Consider the following 22,970-nt stretch of genomic DNA (forward strand, 5'->3'; position numbering starts at 1 on the left):
TTTCAACCAACGTGTTGGATTTTTCACCAGCAAAAATTTTCACTCGATTTGCAAAAGTATGAGCCAACATATGCAACACTCAATGCTCCAAATTTTGGCAGAGGGATAGAGAATAATTGTAGGAAAAAACAAGGACAATGACAGGAAATAAGAGTTATAGGGGCATAAAAACTATTTTTGAGAGTTGGCTCTAATACCATGTCAGGCTAGGAGTAAATCCACGAATGAATTGTTGTTTTGCATAAGAGAAAGATTAGATATATACAAGGAGAGGGAGACTATTGGGTTTCATCTCCCAATGTCTCTTCGTCTTCCAAATTCTTTTATTTTTCTATTTATAATATTTACATAGGTTTCCCTAATCCCAAAGATTAGGTGTCAACAAAAAATGATCTGTGGGTGTCATTCATGAGGGCATTAATTGCCTGGGATAAGTTCATCCAACACTTGAATCAGTGGTTTGAGATCATGTTGATCCAATTCACGACACTAGGAAACCTAATTTTGGGAGTGGGGGAAATTGAAGGGCACCTCCCCAATTGGTACATGTTCTTCTATCCATTTGTTGGCTATAAATTTAGCAAGGGATTTGGCCTTTCTCTCGATGCAGGAGAAGATGATAGCTTCTTGTAGAGTTAATATTTGAGTAAGGTGTTGAGAGAAAAGTTCCAGTCTCCAACCAATGGAGAATTTGGAAGTGGAGGAGCTTGACTAAAGCATCTTGGTCATCTGGATTATCATCTGTGAATCTCATTCAACAATGAGCGAGTGGAGATTATTGTGTCAAACTATGAGGATCCCTTAAATTAAATATTCCAATTCAACAACATTATGTCTTGCATGTCCTTTGTATCCACTTTAGATGTTTATAATTTACCCTTTGTCATTATGAATTGCACATCCAATACATGTATCCCCTGGGTTACCTTTTGAGGTACCATAAGAATTTAGTTTAAAGTGTTTTTCTCGAGGAGGAGTCCAAGAATCAGGGCTAGATAGCAAGGGGGGTGGGCGAGGAGGGACTAGAGTGGTGGGAGGGCGACTGATCCAGGTGGATGTTAGTGGCCACCCGCCTATTCCACTTGGACCCCCACCATTGTCTCTTTCAGTTTTTCAGTTTCCTTAATTGAAGCACAATTTACTATTTATGGTAGTTTTTTGGGTTCTGAACTTCTGGGGCTGTTTTGAGGCCCTAAACGACATTTTTTCTTGGAAAAGCAGGGCCAACATGGTTATTTGATCAATGTTGGTGACTTGAAAGTTGTATTCCTTGGATAGATCTTTCTAGCAAGGTATTGTGCGCATCAAACATAGATTGTATGCCAAAGTTATGACCCCGGGAAGTTGATATACCAATTTACCCAAACGGGGCCCATAGTTTTGGCGCTTCATCTCCTAGGGTTAGGTTTTTGGATGTTTAGGGTTTTCCATTATTTCTCAATAATAAATAGGCCTTTGACCCTCATTGTAACACAATTCAAAGGCATGTAAATGCCACATCTCTTCTCAGACATAAGCTACCATCGCCCGAGCTAGTCTTATTTTCATTCTATTTGTAAGCATATTTCAGTATTTGATATTAATGGAATGAAGTGTTATTTCTACTGCATATCTGTATTTATGGTTATATCTATAATCTGTTGCGTTCCTATTTAATTTCAAACCAGTGGTATCAGAGCGGTCTTCTCTTTCTCTATTTTTCTTTGCATGTCCCCAATGAAGTTAGGATATAAGGAGTTAGGGCTTCAACTGGTCGAACCTTTGCAAGACCAGCCTTGCCAATCCCGACAACCTCCCATGGCGGAAGAGAAGAAAGACTAGGGGGCATGAGATCCTTTCAGAATCTTGCTTGAATAAGCCCTTGAGTGATAGAGGAATGCGATGATGGATAACTTTGCCCAGATCCTTCAGCGGCTACCCAAGGGTGACGCATCTCCTTCCAGCGGCTACTCTGGAAGCGCCACACCCTTTAAGGTACAAGTTAACTTTTACATCCCCATATTTGAGGGTCAGATAGATGCGGACATTGTAGATAAATGGTTAAATCTACTAGAAGGATATTTTTTTGTTCATGATTTTTCCAGCCGGGAAAAGATTACTTTTGCACTTCTCAAAGTCACCCCCACGTCAAGGACTGGTGGGAAACCTACTGTGAGAAGAAGGATGAAAGTACACCCTCACTATTTTCGGTTGCACCCACTTGGAATTCGTTCTGGGATGCCATCAAGGAGTAGTACTACCCTATCAAGAGCTATGAGGATAAATACATAAAGTGGACCACACTGCGGCAGGGAAGGGACCAAGACGTGCCAGAGTTTACCAATGTTTTTCATACCCTTCGCACGAAGTTGGGTATCAAGGATTCTGAGAAACATTTGGTACTCAAGTACCGTGACTGCCTACATAGGTACATCCAAGATGAGATGGAGTTCCTAGACATCTCCTCGCTCGGCACGACGTATCGATACGCTATCAAGATTGAGCAGAAGTTTAAACATAAAAAGAAAGAATTTGGATCTGCAATTCCGAATCAAGGGAAAGGCACCCCCAAACCGCAGAGCAAAGGGCAAAGCCAAGGCGGGGCGACCCAAGATAACCCACCGAAGCTGAAAGCAAAGAAAAAACACCATGAAGACAAAGAAGGACATGGGAAAGTGGTGTGAGTTCCATAAGAGCTCCACTTAGAACACAAGTGAGTGTCGGGCCAAGCAGTCACTAGTGGCTCAGCTGAAGGATTTCGAGTCAAGCGCATGTTTCAACTCTAAGTTGGAACTTGAAAAGGGGAATGACAAAGGGAAGAAGATCATTGATGCAGGTCCTAGTGCCACTGCAGCCACCACCAAGATCCAGAAGATTGAGCCTGAAGATCTAGAGGAGGGGGAACGCCTATTCCACTCACAAATGTGGGTGAAGGGTTCTTTGCTACAGTTCATTGTCCACTGCGGGAGCCAAAAGAACATCATTTCAGCAGAGGTCGTCAAGCAGCTGGGCCTACTGATTACAGCATATCTGCAACTATAAACCATTGGGTGGCTTCAACAAGGTCGAGATCTACGCGTCAGCCAACAATGTCGCTTTCCCTACAACATCAAGCCCTTCAGGAATATGATGTTTCTCCTCTTAAAGTTTGTGATGTATTATTAGGACAACCATACTTGTGCAAGCGACATGATGTATATGAGTCTAGACCCCGCTCCGTTATTGTTTCTTTGGGTAGTAAGTTATATAGGATACCAGAGGTAGCCCCACCTACCTCCATCTCTTTGATCTCTACTAAGAAACGTAGTAATATCATCTCCCAGACTGGGAAATTTGTTTTATTTCTTATTCGCTATCAAAGTAAGGGGAAGATTGTAACCACATCCATGGCCCCCGGGAAGGGTTCCTCCATGCAACAAAAGCAGGTGGATATGGTCGTGGAAGAATAAAAGGACATCTTCTCCTCACCCACAAGGGTACCCTTGCATTGTTAGGTCAAGAATTCAATAAATCTGACTCCCAGAGAACCTCTACCCAATGGGTTGATATATCATTGCTCCATTCTAGAAAATTAAGAGATAAAACAGCAAATCCAGGAGTTGCTGCAAAAAGGTCACATCCGACCAAGTTCCTCACCTTGTGGGAGCCTGATTGTACTTGTATAGAATAAGGATGGGACTTGGAGGCTTTGCGTTGATTATCGAGCACTAAACAAAATCACTGTCAGGAATAGGTATCCAATCCCATGGATTTATGACCTTCTTGACCAACTTAAGGGGGCCAAGTATTTCAGCAAGATCGATATGGAGTCTGGCTATCACTAGGTTCCAATAGAGCCCACAAATGTATGGAAGACCACCTTCAAATACAAGGAAGGCATTTTTCAATGGTTGGTTATGCCCTTCGGGTTGACAAATGCCCCTATTACTTTTATGAGGCTAATGAATGACATCTTGCAGCCCTTCACCAACTCATTCACAGTTGTTTATTTGGACAACATCCTCATCTTCAGCAAGATTTGGGAAGAACACTTGCAACACATTTGGTAAGTCCTTCAAACCCTTCGGCAGCACAAACTGTGTGCCAAATTGGAGAAATGCACCTTTGGCATGAGCTAGGTCCAATATTTGGGTTACATCATAGATGAGCATGGCATGCATGTGGATCCGACTAAGATCCAAGTCATTTGGGATTGGCCAGCCCCGACCACTCTAACAGAGCTTCGCAACTTTTTGGGCCTTGCAAATTTTTATTGGAGGTTCGTGTTGGGATTCTCCCATATCACTTGGCCTTTGAGTCAAATTACTAAGGGCGGGGAAAAAGCAAATTTTTCCTGGTCTGAGTCCAATAGAAGACGTTCGTTGAGTTGAAGCACCAAATCTGCTCTACATTGGTATTCACACTGTCAGACCTGTATCAGTCATTTGAAATCAAGATAGATGCCTCAGACTATGCTATTGGTGCAGTCCTCACCCAACATGAGCATCCAGTGGTCTATCATAGTGAGACACTTTCTGATACAATTCAAAAGTACCCCACCTATGATAAAGAGATGTATTCCATCGTGTAAGCTTGTTGGCAATGGAAGCATTACATTTTGGGGAAGGAGATGGTCATCCACACAGATCACCGACCTCTTTAGTTTATACAAACATAAGGGAAGTTGCAGAATGATTGCCATCATAAGTGGTCTACATATCTGCAACAATTCCACTTGAACATTAAATACAAAAAGGGCAGCACCAATAATGTTGCAGACTGCCTCAGCCGACCCCCAGTTGGAGCACTGACTATTGTTCTCAAATCTTGTGGCCACGAGACCCCTGGCTGGCTGCAACTATACAAAAATGATCCAGAGTTCACCTCCACATACCAGAGGATAGTAGATGGAAAGAAAGTTCTTGATTCCACCTCCAGGACACATTATTATGCTACCTGGGCCACCTTTGTGTCCCTTCAAGCGAGCGTGCCAAGCTGATTTGGGAGGTGCACTACAATCGGGTCGCAAGACACTTTGGTGTGGAGAAAAATGTGGTTGTACTACAAAATTTTATTAGCCTAAACTCCGACTAGATGTTGGGAAATATATCAGGTCCTGCACTGCCTACGCCATAGCCAAGCCAACCATCAAGAAGCAAGGCCTGTACAATCCTCTGCCTACTCCCAGCCAGCCATGGGAATCCATCTCCATGGACTATATGTCTGTCCTCCCTTCTACCAAGCATGGTAATGACTGTGAATTTGTGGTTGCGGACAAATTTTCTAAGATGACTATATTGGCGGCTTACAAGAAGAGTATCACAACAGAGGAAACTGTCGAACCCTTCTATGAACGAGTGTGGGTACATTTTGGGATCCTGCAGACCATTACATCAGATTGAGATAGCAGGTTCCTGAGCACATTCTAGTTAATCCTCTTAACATTATTGGACACCAAGCTCACCGAGTCGACTGCCTTTCATCCCCAAACTAATGGCCAGACAGAAGTAGTCAATAGGATGATAGTGCACATACTCCACATGTACAAATCCAAGCATCCACAAATCTGGGATGAGAGTCTTCACTATGTGCAACACAGTTGTAATAGAGCTCTCTCTAGCTAGACTGGTCGCAGTCCCTTTCAAGTGGGTCTACGATTTCAACCATTGTGTCTGATTGATGTTGCCATGCCTCATGCGACTACATAGATAGAATCCACACATGTATTATTTGAGGTTGATAAAGTGACCATGTTTATTAAACGCATCCAACACATCCGCTAATAGGTTCACGACATCTTGGAGAAGTCAAATGCAAAGTACAAGTAGCGACATGATCAACATCGGGTGCCACACAAGTTTCAGGTGGGCGATAAAGTTTGGTTGCATTTGCAGAAAGAACACCTTACCGGAGCCCATCAGAAGCTCATACCACTCTGATATGGTCCTTACACCATTACCAAGGTTGTGGGAGATAATGATTTTGAGCTCAACATTCCCCCATTCCTTGGCTTGCACCCAATGTTCAATGTGGACTACCTTCGACCATACTTCCCACCATTATTGGACACATCAGACATTGCAGAATAGCTCACACCAATAGAGTTAAACCCAGACTGCATGGAACATGCCACAACTGATTGGATTATGGACACATAGGTGATGAGCCTAGGTATTGCAACAAGAATGTTGCAACTCCCAGGGCTACCAGCTTTACTTATCAACCCAGGGTTTGTACAAACTTGGAGGTGACAGTGCTATATGCACAAGTAGAAGTGAAGGTCCTTCCTGCTATCACTATTTATCTGGCAAGAGACCCCAGGGGTTCCAAGCCAGACTTTTATAGGGTTAGAAGAAGCTTAATTCTTAGATGGAAGAAAAGAAAACCTATTCTAAGAGAGAGCTACTCTACTGTAGTAATGAAGAAAACAACATGAAATGCTTAAATCACACCATAACCTAACTAACCAACTATGCTAAGCAGAATTTATAAAACAATCACTAACTTAAGGCTGCTATCTAAGTTGCAGAGGTAAAGAGCATTAAACTATACTAAGGTGTAAGCAAAGAAACTTAAGCGAAATTGGTTTTCAAGCGAAAGAGCGATCGGAGGTCGAAATCAATGAAAGGAGGACGTAAGGATGCAGTAGCGCATAGGGACCGTTGGATTGATCAATGAACAGAAGATGGACGGTGGAGATCTTATCATGGGGCTTAAGTGAATAAATGGATGAATGAGGTTAATGAACAGGATGAACGACAGAGATCGTATCGTGAGGAATTAAGTGAATGGATGGACGAACAAGGTAACAAAGCAGATGAACAACGGAGATCGTATTGCAAGGGATTAAGTGAGTGGATGGACGAACGCGGTTAACAGGAGATGAATGGTCAAGATCTAATCACGGAGATTAAGTCAAGAGATGGATAGACGAGGTTAACAGGAGCAATGAATGGCTGAGGTCTTATCGTGCGGATGAAGTTAAGAGATGGAAGACGAAGATCGTGTCGCGGGAAAAAGAAACGTGCGGAAATTATGGAGCGGGTTTCTGAGGCGGTAAGTAGTTTCTCACGTGCCCTCAAGGTAGTAAGCAGAATTCTGAAATTTCATGTGATTAGCCTTACTGTGCAACACATAGCACGAGAAAACCACTTTTCTCGTGTGCTCTCGGGCGGATAACAGTCATGCAATAATCCGCGCGAGATTGCATGATAGCCATTGGATTAGGCGGGGCTCATCAGTGGTGGAGATCGACCAATCTAGTTGGCGATCGAGTGAAGTGATAGCCGTTGGATCAGGCAAGGTAGATCGACGATGGGGGTTTAAAGCGCATAAAGTGATTAGGTGACGCGATAGTTGTCAAATCAATAGAAAGATTGACGGTGGAGATTAAATCTCATAAAGTAAGTGGTGGACTTCACATGAGGCGGAAGTTGAATAAAATTAATGAATCAGATGGTGGTTGTGAAGGTTTGTTGTGGATCTGACAGTGAAGAAGCGATGCATGAAGAACGTGCTAAAGGAGGTTTTTAAATGAAAACGAAAGAAAAAACCAGTGCGAGTGAACAAATAACTGCATCAAACAGCGAACTCCATAGCTCATGCGAGAACTAGAAACCTGTGTTTTTGGGGTTGCTGAAGGGTCTCTTCCTCAATTCATGGTCCCAGAGGGAGGAGATGAGGCTGAGACACCTGCGCACAACCTGATAGTGATCTTTTTCGCCTAGCTAACCTGTAAACTGAAAGAAGGCACAAATGGAAGTAAACTACAACACAACTAATCTACTCTACGCTACTGTAATGAAAATGCAGCTACCTAAGAAAATAACCAGAAAAACCATGAATCCTACTTAAGCAAATGAACAGAACCAGGAAGCTACTTAAGAAAATAAACAGAACCAGAAAGCTACTAAGCAGATAAACAATGAAAAACCATGAATCTATTTAAGCAAATGAACAAAAATCTATGCTAACAGATATGTACAATGAAGAGGAGCTTTGGTTGCTCGGGTCAAGCCCTAACCCAAGAGCTTCAGCCCTCAGAGTTAACTCAGAGCTGGCTTAAAACAGAACTCATTCTCATTATGAAAACCATGGATTACAAAACAACTTGTCACAAGTCTTGCAGCTCAGAAATGAAATAGAGTTTTTACAATAGAAGTTTGAATCCTACTGAGGTCCTAAGCCTCTCTATTTATACATCTGAAGTCTCTAACGACTTCCTTCCCATTACAGAGGCTTGGCTCTCCACTCAAGATAAACTGGTTTCTGTCCCTTTCACTTGCTCGGATGTCTTCTAGTCTTCAAGGTGATGGTTGTTTGCACTTCAAGCTGAAGGAGGAATATTTGAATGGATGGGTAGTAAATGAGGAGGATTTACCTCCTATAATTACTCTCCCTTGTCCCATTCGAGTTTTTACCAAGGTCTTTGCCACAGTTCCTTGCTTTTACCCTTTATTCCTTTATTCTAGCATTTTTCCTTGCTTTTATCCTTTATTCTTGCATTACATGCACATTAGACCACAAATCAAAATATCCAACTCTAACTCATCTCATAAACAAAATATAATCAAAAGTATGCAATAAGTTGTGAGAATAGTTGGTTTGACTAAGCTAGGAGGTGAATTAAGACCAATTAAGGCCCATATAATTACTCAATGATGAGGCTCATCATCACCCCCCTACTGAAAGTGTTGCTCATCCTCTGAGCAACTTAGTCAATGTCCATGCCCTTCATGGCTCTGGTAGCCTCTTCTGACATCCCATGCTTCTGCTATGGTCTCTTCTTCTTGTTTATAGAAGCCTGCTTTCCTTTCTACTTCTTCCCACTGCCTCTTTTCCTCTTCTTCTTTTCTCCCTTCTAACATCCCTAGGAGTAGTGGTGGACTGAGTTTTAGGCATATCCAATTGACCTTCAACCTTTGCATTGATTGCTTATACATAGGTATCCCGTTGAGTGCCTTTCTTAACCTTTGAGGGGAGTGATATTCTCTAATCTTCAAGCTGTGTGGCAGTGTTTTCCATCTCCTTTAGCAGGCATGTATATTATCATCTCTTAGCAGTGTAAACATATCCTCAAAATGTGAAATTGCTTGCCCTTCTAGGTGCCAGCTGAGGATCATTTACAATTAGATTATGGGTGCTAATTAGGGCCATGGGATTTGATTGTTCCGCCCTGATGAAAAAAAGGTTCATTTTGCTCTCTAGCTAATATTCTTTTCATCTCTACAGCTATTGATTTCTTATGGTTCATCGATGATGCCAAACCCATTAATTATAGATCTCCTAGCTCTGCATTAAGATCCCAAATATTCATGTTTGTGAGGGCCATGTTGTGCAAGTAAAACTCAGCCATTTTGGCCCTATCCTCTAGTGCATTTTGATCACTGTTTAGTCAATTTAATGTCTTAAATTGCTCTACATAAATTATCAATCCGGGTATCGTAAACTGATGAAGTGTGGTGCACTATATGTGCTTAGTTAACCTTTCTCTTACTTCGTTGTTTTATAGTTTATGTTCAACTCTTCCTAAAACTCTGCTTCAAACACATTGCTGTGTAAAGCACGATAGTCAGAAATAAGTCCAAAAAGTAATCAAGCTCTAAGGTGACAAGTAAGAAAAACCACTTTAAAGACCAGTTATAATGTTAAACTCTTCCTAAAACTCTGCTTCAAACACATGTGCTGTGTAAAGCACGATTAAGAAGTAGTTAGAAATAAGTCTAGAAAGTAATCAAACTTTAAACTTGCAAAGAAAGAGCTTGAAAGAAATAACTTGAAATGAAACTGAAAGCAAAGAACTTGAAATGACTTGAAAGTAAATGACCACTTCCAATGGCACTAGACACCATTCATGCTGCGGCTAATAAAAGAAAAGAAAGTCACTTTTAAAACCAAAGATAAAGATTATCTCTCTCTAACTCGATGCTTCTAAGCACATGTACTGTGTAAACACGGATAGAAAGTAGCTTAAGTTGAATTAGAAAAGTGAGAAAAATCTGCTTTAAAGACTAATGATAATATTTTGCTCTTTCTAATTCTCTACTTCAGCCATATGTACTATGCAAAGTATGATTAGAAAGTAGTGAAAGATTAGTCTAAGAAGCACTTAAAACCAAAAATCTACTTTAAAGACTAGTAATAATATTTTGCTCTTTCTAACTCTCTACTTCAGCCATATGTACTATGCAAAGTATGGTTAGAAAGTAGTGAAAGAACAGTCTAAAAAGCACTCAAAGCCAGCTGCAAGTTAGTGATATTTTGATCTTAAAATATAACAATTTATGATGAAGATCATTTATGTGTTAGCAGCTCTTTGAGAAATAAAATTAAAAATCAGCTATAAAAACAAAGGCAGCAGCTTGAACCTGTCAACTTCAAATACCATTAGTTTGTAAAGCAAATACATAAACATAAAAACAAATCCCGGGAGAAAATAAAATGCAATAATTCAAACTGTACAAGGCAGGGGCCCCCTTCTACCTATGAAATCAAAGCATACTTAAAATTGCATGAATGAAAATCTAATCTACCTTACATTCTACAAAGCAATATTTACAAAATGAAATCTAATCTACTTACATCCTAATATGCTCCATGACATCTACTTCACATCTCCTTCCATGTTGAGAACATCAAAGCTTTATTCAATTTCTTCAAAAGTGCAAAGTACAAAAGCTTTCAAAAGCCATGAGACTAACAAGCTAAAAGGACTAAGAAAAGACTAAAGGAAAGACTAAAGAGAGAGACTAACTAATGAAGGAGAGAGATCTCCTATTTATACAAAAAGATGAGAGCCATCTCATTAATGATAATCCATGAATCTCTCCCTCTACCTCTAGAGTCCTAATCAAAATAGGAACTGATAAGACACATGTCTTTTAGAGTTACAATACAATTAGGAGATGTGACACATATCCTCATGATCCCATGATTCTTTCCAACCAAATTCGAATTTGGCCTTAGAGTGCCACATAAGGGTCTTCTAGAAGCCTCCTTTCAACCTACACATGTCAACAAACTCAACCCATTTGTTAGGTATAAGCATATGCACATTATTTTCTAATGTTTAACCACAAATTCACTTAAAAGGCTTAGAAATAATAAATATTGGAAAAACATAAAGGTAGCCCAATGATAATGAAAGTGGGATGAATGTGGTGACATAGTAGTGAAATGGAGGTGAAATGGAGGTGATATAATGGACATAATAGCGAAAGTGTAATGCAAATGAATGACATTTTCAAGACTCAACAATCACAAAGCTCAATAAACTGCTTGTAGTCCTGAAATGGCATGGTGCCCCTTTGTGATAGTGTTTTAATATGAAATTGTAGCTATTGTTCTCTAAGGTAAGGAGCATAGGATTTAGCTGGCATCCTACACTGGATGGCCTCTTGTTGTTCTTTCTCCTCTGTTTCAATGCCTTCTTCCTCTTGTTGTTCTTTCTCATCTCCATCAGTTTCTTCCTCTGTTTCAGCATCATCCTCCTTGTGTTCTGTTTCAGCATCATCCTCCTTGTGTTCTCTTTCATCATGTTCCTCTGTATTAGTTTCTTCTTTCTCCATGACAGAAGGACTAACATCATAGATGAGGGTTTTGATGTCATCCTCTGCTGGTAAGTCTCTGAAGACTGACCATTTTATAGGGATCCTGAGGTTTTGGAGGGCATCCTTAATGAGGATCCTGATCAACCCATGGTGAGCCAACTGTTGGGAATTCCCTTTCTTTACTTTGTTGCTGGAGTCTATGAGTGATTGCATCAAAAAATAGGGTATGCTGAGTCTTTGGTGAACTGGTGTTTCTACCCCAAGTCTTAATTCTTCAAGTCTTCTCAAATGGTTGCCATAACAATACTATATCTATGGACTCTTGCATTCTCTTTTGACTTATTAAAGAATTTCCTTTTTGCCACCTTTTCACTTATAAACCAACTACCTCTTAACCTTTACAACTTTTGATCAAATGATGCATATGAGTGAGTGAGTGGGATACTTACCTGTGGTCTTGATGCCATGCTACAGTTGTCAAAGATCAGAGGTGTTGCTAATGGTTATTCTTCTTCCTCCTCTGTTGTCTGTTGATGGTTTCTTGGCTTTTAGAGGTGTCTATAACTGGAGGTCTGATGTTTCTGTTGCTGTGGAGCTCCTGGATTTGATGTTGTTGCTGTTGTGGAGCTCCTGGATTACCACTTGGCAATTTTTGGTGTCTCCCTTAGAATTTCTTGATCATGTTGTTGGCTGGTGCTGTGAGGATGCTGTAATGAATGAACATAGGGAGTAGGAGTGTGTGTGGATGCAAGGATGATGGTAATGGATGAGGTGATTGGTTAGATCATGTCTAGTATGAATTTTTGGGACTTAACCAATCTACCATTCAGGGGATCCTGTAGAAAACACAATCTTTACTTGAATTGAAGCAATGAAGTGAAAAACAAGGCAATTGATGGAGGGATGCATGGTAAGGAGTGGAGGATATGAATATATGTGAGGCAGGGTTCCCTTTGGATCTTCTCTTTGCTCCTTGATTGTCTTTCTCACCCACCTGCAAATAATAATTATGTTGTTGTTGTTGTTGTTTTTTTTTTTTTTTTTTTTTAAACACCTAGGCTGCCTTAGAGGGGTTTTCACCCTAGATATCTGCCCTAGGTGCCTCAAGGAAGGTTTTCACCGAGGGATCTTCTTGCTCTTTGTCATTTTTTTTCATCCTTGGGCCGCCTCATGAGGTTTTCAACCAAAGATGGGACTTAGGTGCCTCATGGAGGTTTTCACCTGAATCCTTATTCTTTTTTCTTTTTCAGTGTCCTGATGAGGGAGGAGCTAGAACTTGCTCCACCATCATCATTGTCTTATTGATATTGTCAATGAACTCTTGGTTTGATAAAGGCCTCTTTTTGATAAAGGCCTCTTGTACATTTTCAATCGGTGTCCATTAACTAGCAATGGAATGGCTTCTTCATCAATAGTTCTAATTTGCACTGAACCATTGTCATGGCATCTTTCCACCACATAAGGTCTGAGCCATCTTGTCCTTAGCTTTCCCTTGAAGTCTTTATACCTAGAATCATATAACAATGCCCAGTCTCCCTCTTGAAATTGCTTCTCCTTGATATGTTTGTCATGCCAGATCTTCCTCTGAAGCTGAACTATCTCTGTATGTAGGAGGGCCTGCATTTTGAATTCATCCAAGCCATTCAAATGTAACAATCTTTCTTTATGTGCATGACTGAGATCCAAATCTAGTTGGGCTACCATCCTCAATGTGTTATATTCAAACTCAATGGACAACAAAGCCTTTTTCCCATAGACCAGCTCATAGGGTGTAAATCCAATGGTGGTCTTCCATGTTGTATTATAGGCCCGAGTGGTCTCAACTAGTCTCTCTGCCCAATCATTCCTACTGCTGCTCACTACCTTGGTTAAGATGTTCTCCAGTGCCCTGTTGGTCACCTCCACTTGCCCATTATCTTGTGGATGATAAGGAGTGGAGGTCCTATTCTTGATTTTGTGATGGGTAAGCAGTTCTTCAATCATGCTGGAGGTAAACTAGCTGCCTTGGTCTGTGACTAGCTCTTTAGGGTACCCAAATTTGTAGAATATATTCTCCCTTAGGAACTCAGCCACCTTGTCTTCTGTTGTTCCCTTAATTGCCTTGGTTTCAGCCCACTTAGTCAAATAATCAGTGCACACAATGATGTGTTGTTTTTGCTTTGAATGAGGGTTGATAGGCCCAATGAATTCCATGCCCCACTTGTCAAATGGCTCGAAATTCACTTGAGGTTGTAGGGGCCTTTCATCTCTTGGAGTAAGCTTTCCCATTTTCTGGCATTGATCACGCTGACTAATGTACTTTTTCACATCCTGATGAAGAGTAGGCCAATAATAGCCTGCTTGCAACACTTTGAATGATTTCCTCTTTGCTGCAAAGTGGCCTCCGCAAGGCCCATCACGACAGGTCAGAAGGATGTCAAAGACTTCCTCTTCCCTTACACACCTTCTCAAGATTTGATCTAGGCCAAGTTTGAAAAGATTGCCCCCAATCTAGGTGAAGGGGGCGCTTTTCCTGACTATCTTGCTCTTTTCTTTGGAGGGCAAGTTTGGTGGGAATTGTGTTGATACCAAATAGTTTGCTATATCAACAAACCATGGGGAGAGAACTGAAATAGCAAAAAAATGCTCATCTGGTAACTGGTCATCCACCATTCCTTCTTCACCTGCAGGCAGATTCATCCTAGATAGAAAGTCAGCAACAACATTTTCCTTACCAGGCTTATCAACAATAGTTAGATCAAACTGTTGTAATAAAAGCAACCATCTTATAATTCTAGCATTCACATTTGGTTTGTTCATTAAATATTTGATTGCAGCATGATCAGTATGCACAAATGTTTGATAGCCTGTAATGTAATGCCTAAATTTGTTTAATGAATGCACAACAGCTAGGAGTTCCTTTTCAGTCACAGTATAGTTTAGCTCAGCCTTTGACAGGTTCTTACTGATAAAATAGATGGCATAGGGAAATTTCTCCTCTTCTTGACCTAAGGTTGCTCCTATGGCTTTGTGTGAGGCATCAGCATGAATATGAAAAGGGAGGGCCCAGTTTGGGCCTCTAAGGATTGGTGCAGTGGTTAACTTACCCTTTAGAATGTCTAAGGCCTCTTGACAGCTCTTTGACCATATAAACTCAGAATCTTTGGCCAACAACCTAAACAAAGGAGAGGCCAACTTGATGAAGTCATTTATGAACCTCCAGTAGTATCCAACTAACCCTAAGAAAATCCTGACATCTCTCTACTTTTGTGGAGGTGGGACCCTTTGGATGATTGCTATTTTGTTTGGGTCCACCTGCAGTCCTTGTTAAGATATTGAATGACCTAGCACAGTCCCTTCAGTTATTAAGAATTCACATTTTTCCGGACTGAGAGACAAATTCATTTCGATGCATTTGTGTAATACTTTGCCTAGGTTAGTCAGGGCTTCTTGGAAATCACAACCATAAGGTGTAATATAATCCATATAGATTTCTATAGCATCATGTACTAATTTAGAAAAAATACTCAAGACTGCTCTCTGGATGGTGGCAGGAGCATTGCATAGGCCAAAAGGAAGGACCCTATAGACAAAATTACCCCAAGGACAGGTGAATGTGGTCTTATCCTGGTCTTCTGGGCAGATTTGGATTTGGTTGTACCCACTGAATCCATCTAGGAATGAAAAAAACTTCTTCTCTGCTAGGCCATCTAGCACTTGGTCAATGAAGGGTATGGGAAAATGATCCTTCTTTGTGGCTTTGTTCAACTCCCTATAATCAACACAAATCCTCCACTTACCATTTTTCTTAGGAACCAACACTAAAGGAGAGACCCACTCACTGTCTGAGATAGGGTAAATTAATCTTGCATCTAGCAGTTTTTGCAGTTCTTCTTTGACTATGTCTTTAAGAGCTAGATTCATCCTCTTTTGTGGTTGCCTAATTGGCTTGCAACCTTCTTTGATGTATTTGTGGTGAGTACACACTAAGGGGTGTACTCCCTTCATTTCCTTATAACTCCAAGCGAAGGCTTCTAGGTTTTCTTTCAACATGTTGCATAGCTTTTCCTCTTCTAAAGCAGAAAGAGATGGGTTAATTTTGAAAGTTCTCTCTAGGCCAAATTCTATGGTTTTGACATGGAGTGGGTTGGAATTGGCCAAGCATAAGTTAATTGGATGATTGTTCTAGGTTACCCTTACTTCTTCTTCTAATGGTAATGAACTACGAGTTGGACTTTGGAGCAGGTGTACAATTAAGTCATCCTCATCTTGTTGTCCTCCTCCTATGGTTGCTTCCAAGGCATAAAGTTGGGCATAATAAACCTCATCTTCTTCCTCCTCCTCCAACCATTGATCTAGGTGGATATTGGTGGCCACCCACCAAGTTCACTTGGACCCCCACCATGGTTTCTTTCAGCTTTTCAGATTCCTTAATTGTAGCACAGTTTACTATTTTTAGCAGTTTTTCGGGTCCTGAACTTCCGGAGCCGTTTTGAGGCCCTAAACGACGTTTTTTGGGAAAAATGGGAGCAACATGGGTGCATGGATTGATGTTTCTATTCTCAAAGTTGTAGTTCTCGAATAGATCTTTCTAATGAGATATTGTACGCGTCAAACGGAGATCGTATGCCAAAGTTACGACCCCGGGAAGTTGATGTACCAATTTACCCAAACGGGGCCCACAATTTGGCATTTCATCTTCTAGGGTTAGGTTTTTGGATGTTTAGGGTTTTCCATTGTTTCTCAACAATAAATAGGCCTTCGAGCCTCATTGTAACACAGTTCAGAGGCATGTAGCCACCACATCTCTTCTAAGAGATAAGCTACCATCGCCCTAGCTATTTGTTTCCATTTTCTATTTGTAAGCATATCTCAGTATTTTACATTAATAAAATGAAGTATTATTTCCGCTGCATCTTTGTGTTTATGGTTATCTCTGTAATTTGTTGTGTTCCTATTTAAATCTGGATCAGTGGTATCAAAGCGGTCTTCTTTTTCTCTGTTTTTCTTTGCATGTCCCCAACGAGGTCGGGATATAAGGAGTTAGGGCTTGAACTGGTCGAACCTTTGCAAGACCAACTTCGCAAAACCCGACAGCCTCCCATGGCAGATGAAAAGAAAGATGAGGGGGTAAGAGATCCTATCAAAATCTTGCTCGAAGAAACCCTCGAGCGACAAAGGAACGCGATGATGGACAACTATGCCCAGATCCTTCAGCAGCTATCCAGGGGCGACGCATCGGCTTCCCACAGCCACTCTGGAAACACCACACCGTTTAAAGTACAAGTTAATTTTGAAATCCCCATATTCGAGGGTTAGATAGACGCAGATGTCATCAATAAATGGTTAAATTTGCTAGAGGGTTATTTTTCTGTTCATGATTTTTCCAGTTGGGAAAATATTATTTTTGCTCTTCTCAAAGCAGCCCCCCACGTCAAGGACTGGTGGGAAACCTATTGCGAGCAAAAGGATGAAAATACCGGCTCACTATTTTCAGCCGCACCCACCTGGAATTCATTCAGGGATGCCATCAAGGAGCAGTACTACCTGTTGGAAGCTATGAGGATCAATACATAAAGTGGACCACGTTGCGGCAGGGAAGGGACCAAGACATGTCGAAGTTTACCAATATTTTCCACACCCTTCGCACAAAGTTGGGTATCAAGGATTCAGAGCAGCGTTTGATACACAAATACCGCGGTTGCCTGCACAAGTACATACAAGAAGAAATAGAATTCCTGAATATCTCCTCGCTCGGCACGGCATACTGGTATGCTGTCAAGGTCGAGCAAAAGTTTAAACAGAAGAAGAGAGACTTTGGATATGCGAATCTGAAGCAAGGGAAAGGTGCCCCCAAACTGCAGAACAAAGGACAAAACCAAGGCGGGGTGGCCCAAGGAAACCCGCCAAAGCTCCAAGAAAAGAACAGCGCCTCGAAGCCGAAAAAGGACATGGGAAAATGGTGTGAGTTCCATAAGAGCTCCACTCACAACACAAGTGAGTGTCAGGCCAAGCAGTCACTAGTGGCTGAGCTAAAGGTTTCAGAATCAGATGCATGTTCCTACTCTGAGTCAGAACCCGACAAGGGGAATGACAAAGGGAAGCATATTATCAATTTAGAGCCCAACCCCATAGTTGCCACCATGAAGATCCAAAAAGAGGAACTCGAAGATCCAGAGGAGGAGAAGCATCTCTTTCACTCCTAGATGTGGGTAAAGGGATCCCCGCTATAGTTCATTGTCGACAGTGGGAGCCAAATGAACCTCATTTCGACAGAGGTCGTGAAGCAGCTGGACTTACCGACCACAACACATCCACCACTGTACACCATCAGGTGGCTTCACCAAGGACGGGATCTTTGCGTGAAGCAGCAGTGTCGCCTTCCATACAACATCAAGCCCTTCACAAATGAGATATTGTGTGACATTGCTCCCCTTGAAGTTTGTGATGTATTATTAGGACAACCATACTTGTGGAAGCAACATGTTGTGTATGAATCAAGGCCCCGTGACATTATTATTACTTTGGGAAATAAGTTGTACAGGATACCGGAGGTAGCACCGCCTACCGCCATCTCTTTGGTTACTGCAAAACAATGCAATAAGCTCATTTCCAAAACCGCAAAATTTGTTTTCCTGATGATATGCCCTCAAGGAAAGAAGAAGACGGTGGCCATGACCTCCAGACAGGGCCCCTCTACACGACAACTATGGATGGACAAGGTCGTGGAGGAGTACGAGGACATCTTCACCTCCCCCGCAGGGGTTCCTCTGCACTGTTAGGTCAAGCACTCCATCGATCTGACCCCAGGCGCATCACTACCCAATGGACCAATCTATCGGCGCTCCGTTCTGGAGAACGATGAAATCAAGAGGCAGATTCAGGAGATGCTACAAAAAGGTCACATCCGTCCAAGTTCATTGCCCTATGGGAGCCCGATCGTGTTAGTACAAAAGAATGATGGGACTTTGAGACTCTGTATTGACTATCGGGCGCTGAACAAGATCATTGTCCGTAATATGTACCTGATCCCACGGATTGATGACCTCCTGGACCAACTGAAGGGGGGAAAATATTTCAACAAGATTGATTTGAAGTCAGGATATCACCAGGTACCAATCGAACCCTCCGATGTGTGGAAGACTGCCTTCAAAGCCAAGGAGGGCCTTTTTGAATGGTTGGTTATGCCTTTCGAATTGACGAATGCTCCTGCAACCTTCATGAGGCTAATGGATGACATCTTGCAGCCATTCACCAACTCATTTGTAGTGGTATACTTGGATGACATCTTGATCTTCAGCCAGAGTTGGGAAGAGCACCTCCACCACATCCGACAAGTTCTCCAAACACTACGGCAACACAAGTTATGTGCCAATTTGGAGAAATGCACTTTTGGCATGACCCAGGTTCAGTATCTGGGATACATTATTGATGAACAAGGGGTGCATGTGGATCCATCCAAGATCCAAGTCATTCGAGATTGGCCCTCTCCAACCACTCTAACAGAGCTCCGCAGCTTTCTAGGTCTTGCCAACTTCTACTGCAGGTTCGTGTTGGGATTTTCTCATATCACTTGGTCCTTGAGTTAAGTCACCAAGGGAGGAGCGAAAGCAAAATTCTTTTGGTCTGAATCTCAACAAAAGGCATTCACAGAGTTGAAAGATCGCCTCTACTCGGAACCAGTGCTTGCATTGCCAGACTTGCAACAACCATTTGAGGTCTAGACAGATGCCTCTAACTATGCTATTGGGGCAATCCTTACTCAACACGGGCATCCAGTGGCATATCACAGTGAGACACTTTCAGAAATTGTCCGGAAGTATCCCACTTATGACAAAGAGATGTATTCCATTGTGCAGGCCTGCCGACAATGGAAACATTACATTTTGGGGAAGGAATGGTCATCCACACAGACCACTGACCCCTCTAGTTCATATAGACCCAAGGGAAATTGCAAAATGATCGCCATCAGAAGTGGTCCACATACTTACAACAGTTCCATTTGAATATCAAGTATAAGAAGGGCAGCACCAATAATGTTACAGATTGCCTCAGTCAACCACCGATCATGTCATTAACCACCGTGCTCAACTCTTGTGGGCACGAGACTTCTGATTGGCCACTTCTCAACAAAAGCGACCCAAAATTCGGCCACACATACCATACACTCTTGGAGGGTCGGTATGTTCCAGATTTTCACCTCCAGGATGCCCTGTTATGCTACCTGGGTCACCTTTGTGTTCCTTCAAGCGAGCATGCCAAGATGATTTGGGAAGCCAACTACAGTCAGGCTGTTGGGCATTTCGGGGTCGAGAAAATGGTGGCAGTGCTACAGAAGTATTTCTAGTGGCCAAATCTTCGACAGGATGTCGGGCAGTACATCAGATCATGCACTGCCTGGGCCATTGCCAAACCGACAGTCCGGAAGCAAGGCTTCTATACCCCGTTGTCTACCCCTAGTTGACCTTGGGAATCCATCTCCATGGATTACATGTCAGGCCTTCCTTCCACTAAGCATGGAAATGACTGTGCTTTTGTGGTCGTCGACAGGTTCTCGAAGATGGCCATTCTGGCAACCTGCAAGAAGAATATCACAGCAGAAGCCACTGTTAAACTCTTCTTTGAACGAGTGTGGGTACACTTTGGGATCCCACAGTATATCATCTTAGATTAGGACAGCGGGTTCCTCAGTACATTTTGGTCCAGTCTCTGGTCAATGCTGGACACCAAACTCACTAAGTCCACAGCTTTCCATCCTCAAACTGATGGCCGGACAGAGGTTGTCAACAGGATGATTGTACACATTTTGCGCATGTACAACTCAAAGCATCCACGCACATGGGACGAGAGCCTCCCCTATGTTTAGCACAGTTACAACCAGGCTCTCCACAGCTCGATTGGCCACAGCCCTTTTCATGTGGGCTTGGGATTCCAATCACTATGTCCCATTGATGTGGCCATGCCATTTGCAACTACTCACACAGGTTCGTCTCATGTCCAATCCGAAACAGATAAGGCAAATAGCTTCATTGAGCACATCCAACATATTCGCCAGCAAGTCCATGACATTCTGGAGAAATCAAATGCCAAGTACAAGCAGCGACATGATCAACATCGGGTGCCACACAAGTTTTAGGTGGGTGACAAAGTCTGGTTGCATTTGCAAAAGGAACGCCTTACCAGAGCCTATCGGAAACTTAGACCACTCCGATATGGTCCTTACACCATTACCAAGGCTGTGGGAGACAATTCATTTGAGCTCAACATTCCCCCATTCCTTGGCCTGCACCTAGTGTTCAATGTGGACTGCCTTCGGCCATACTTTCCACCATTACTAGACACATCCGACATTGCAGAACAACTCACACCCACAAGGTTAAATCCAGATAACATGGAACAAGCTGCAACTAATCAGATCATGGATACACAGATCAAGCACACTCACCAGAAAAACATCCAACTGTATCGAGTTGTCAAAGCAGGCCAACTCCTTCACCAGGGCAAGTGGTTCACCAGGGACCAAGTTCAACAGAAGTTTCCTCATCTCATGGAGGAACTCAACGCAATGGGGATCATTGCTTCCTGAGGGGGGAGGAATGATCCAGGCGGATATTGGTGGCCACCCACCAAATCCACTTTGACCCCCACCATGGTTTCTTTCAGCTTTTCAGTTTCCTTAATTGTAGCACAGTGTACTATTTTAAGCAATTTTTCGGGTCCTAAACTTCCAGAGCCGTTTTGAGGCCCTAAACGACATTTTTTTGGGAAAACTAGGAGCAACATGGGTCCATGGACCGATGTTGCTATTCTGAAAGTTGTAGTTCTCGGATAGATCTTTCTAACGAGATATTGTACGCATCAAACAGAGACCGTATGCAAAAGTTACGACCCCGGGAAGTTGATGTACCAATTTACCCAAATGGGGCCCACAGTTTGGCGTTTCATCTTCTAGGGTTAGGTTTTTGGATGTTTAGGGTTTTCCATTGTTTCTCAACAATAAATAGCCCTTCGAGCCTCATTGTAACATAGTTCAGAGGTATGCAGCCACCACATCTCTTCTCGGAGATAAGCTACCATCACCCTAGCTGTTTATTTCCATTTTCTATTTGTAAGCATGTCTCAGTATTTTACATTAATAAAATGAAGTATTATTTCCACTGCATCTTTGTGTTTATGGTTATCTCTGTAATTTGTTGCGTTCTTGTTTAAATCTGGATCAACCATAAAGGTAAATCATGCTCTAGGGAAGGTTGAGCAGGATGGTATAGGACTAACTGTTTGGACATATGCTCATTCTTGATGGTCATATTCCTAGCTCTGCAGCTAATGTAAGCATCATCTATGGCCAACCATGGCCTCCCAAGGATGAGAGGGTAACCAGTAAGCTTAGCCTTAGGCTGGAGAACTAGGAAATCTGCAGGGTATTCCCAGGAATCCATGGAGACCATCACATCCTCCACAATTCCCTCAGTGGTGACTATGGAACCATCTGCAAGTTGCAGAACTGTTGTGGTCTTTCTCAATGACCCTTGGAGGTTGAGCTTGAGCATGGTGTCCTTGGTCATCACATTAATGGCAACCCCAAGATCAATCATAGTGTGTGGGACAATAGTGCCATTGTTGTGCACATCTACTACAGGGCTTCCAGGGTCCAAATATTTTGGACATATTACCTGCCCCAGCATTAAGTCAGACAACTGCCCAATGAAATTAATGGTAGGGGCATCCCTTTTTCTTGTTCTTGGATGCTTGAAGCACTTCTCCTTAATTAATTAATTGTAAATGGGAACATCTTTGATTGCCTGGAGAAGGGGGATCTTTACACACAGATTTTTCAATTCTCCCAGAAGTTCAGTTTCTTCTGGTTAGGCTGGAGTGGTTGGGTTAATCTCTCATGAAAGGGTGGATTTACTTTAAGGTTGCTTTCCTCTCTTTCTTCCTCAACCTCCCTATGTGGAGAGGGAGGTTGGTTGTCTGGGAGAATCCTCCCAGATCTTAGGTTGATCTCCTAGATTTCTACAACATAAGCTGGGTATGATGTCTCTCCACTGTATGCTTGTTGAGCCTGCCTATTGTTTGGGTTCGGATTTGGCTGGGCAGGCATCTGGGGTTTTTTGGGTGGAGTAGAGTGTAGGAGTTGTGGTTGGGTAGGTGGTGGAGGCAATAGGGCTGGAACATTGTTGAATTGGGGCCTCCACCCCTAGGGTGGGGTATTCCACTGATGTTGTGGCTGAACATAAGGTTGAAATGACTGGTTGGCTGGCTGGGATTGATACTGAGATGCATAGGACCAAGGAGGGGGTGTAGACCAGGAAGGATGAGCAGGGGGTCCCCAAGAAGGTATAGTTGTGGTTTGGTTGGGGTTGTAATATGCATGGGATGACCCTTGCATACCCTATTGGTATGGTCTAGGCCCAGGAGGTCTCCTTTGGTTGATGTAGCAAAGTTGATCAGTGACCCCTTCAACTCCTTGATATACAACTT

This window comes from Pinus tabuliformis, chromosome 6 (genome assembly GCF_031772625.1).
Source record: "Pinus tabuliformis cultivar Carrire ecotype Pingquan chromosome 6, CPIR1, whole genome shotgun sequence".
Lineage (NCBI taxonomy): Eukaryota > Viridiplantae > Streptophyta > Pinopsida > Pinales > Pinaceae > Pinus > Pinus tabuliformis.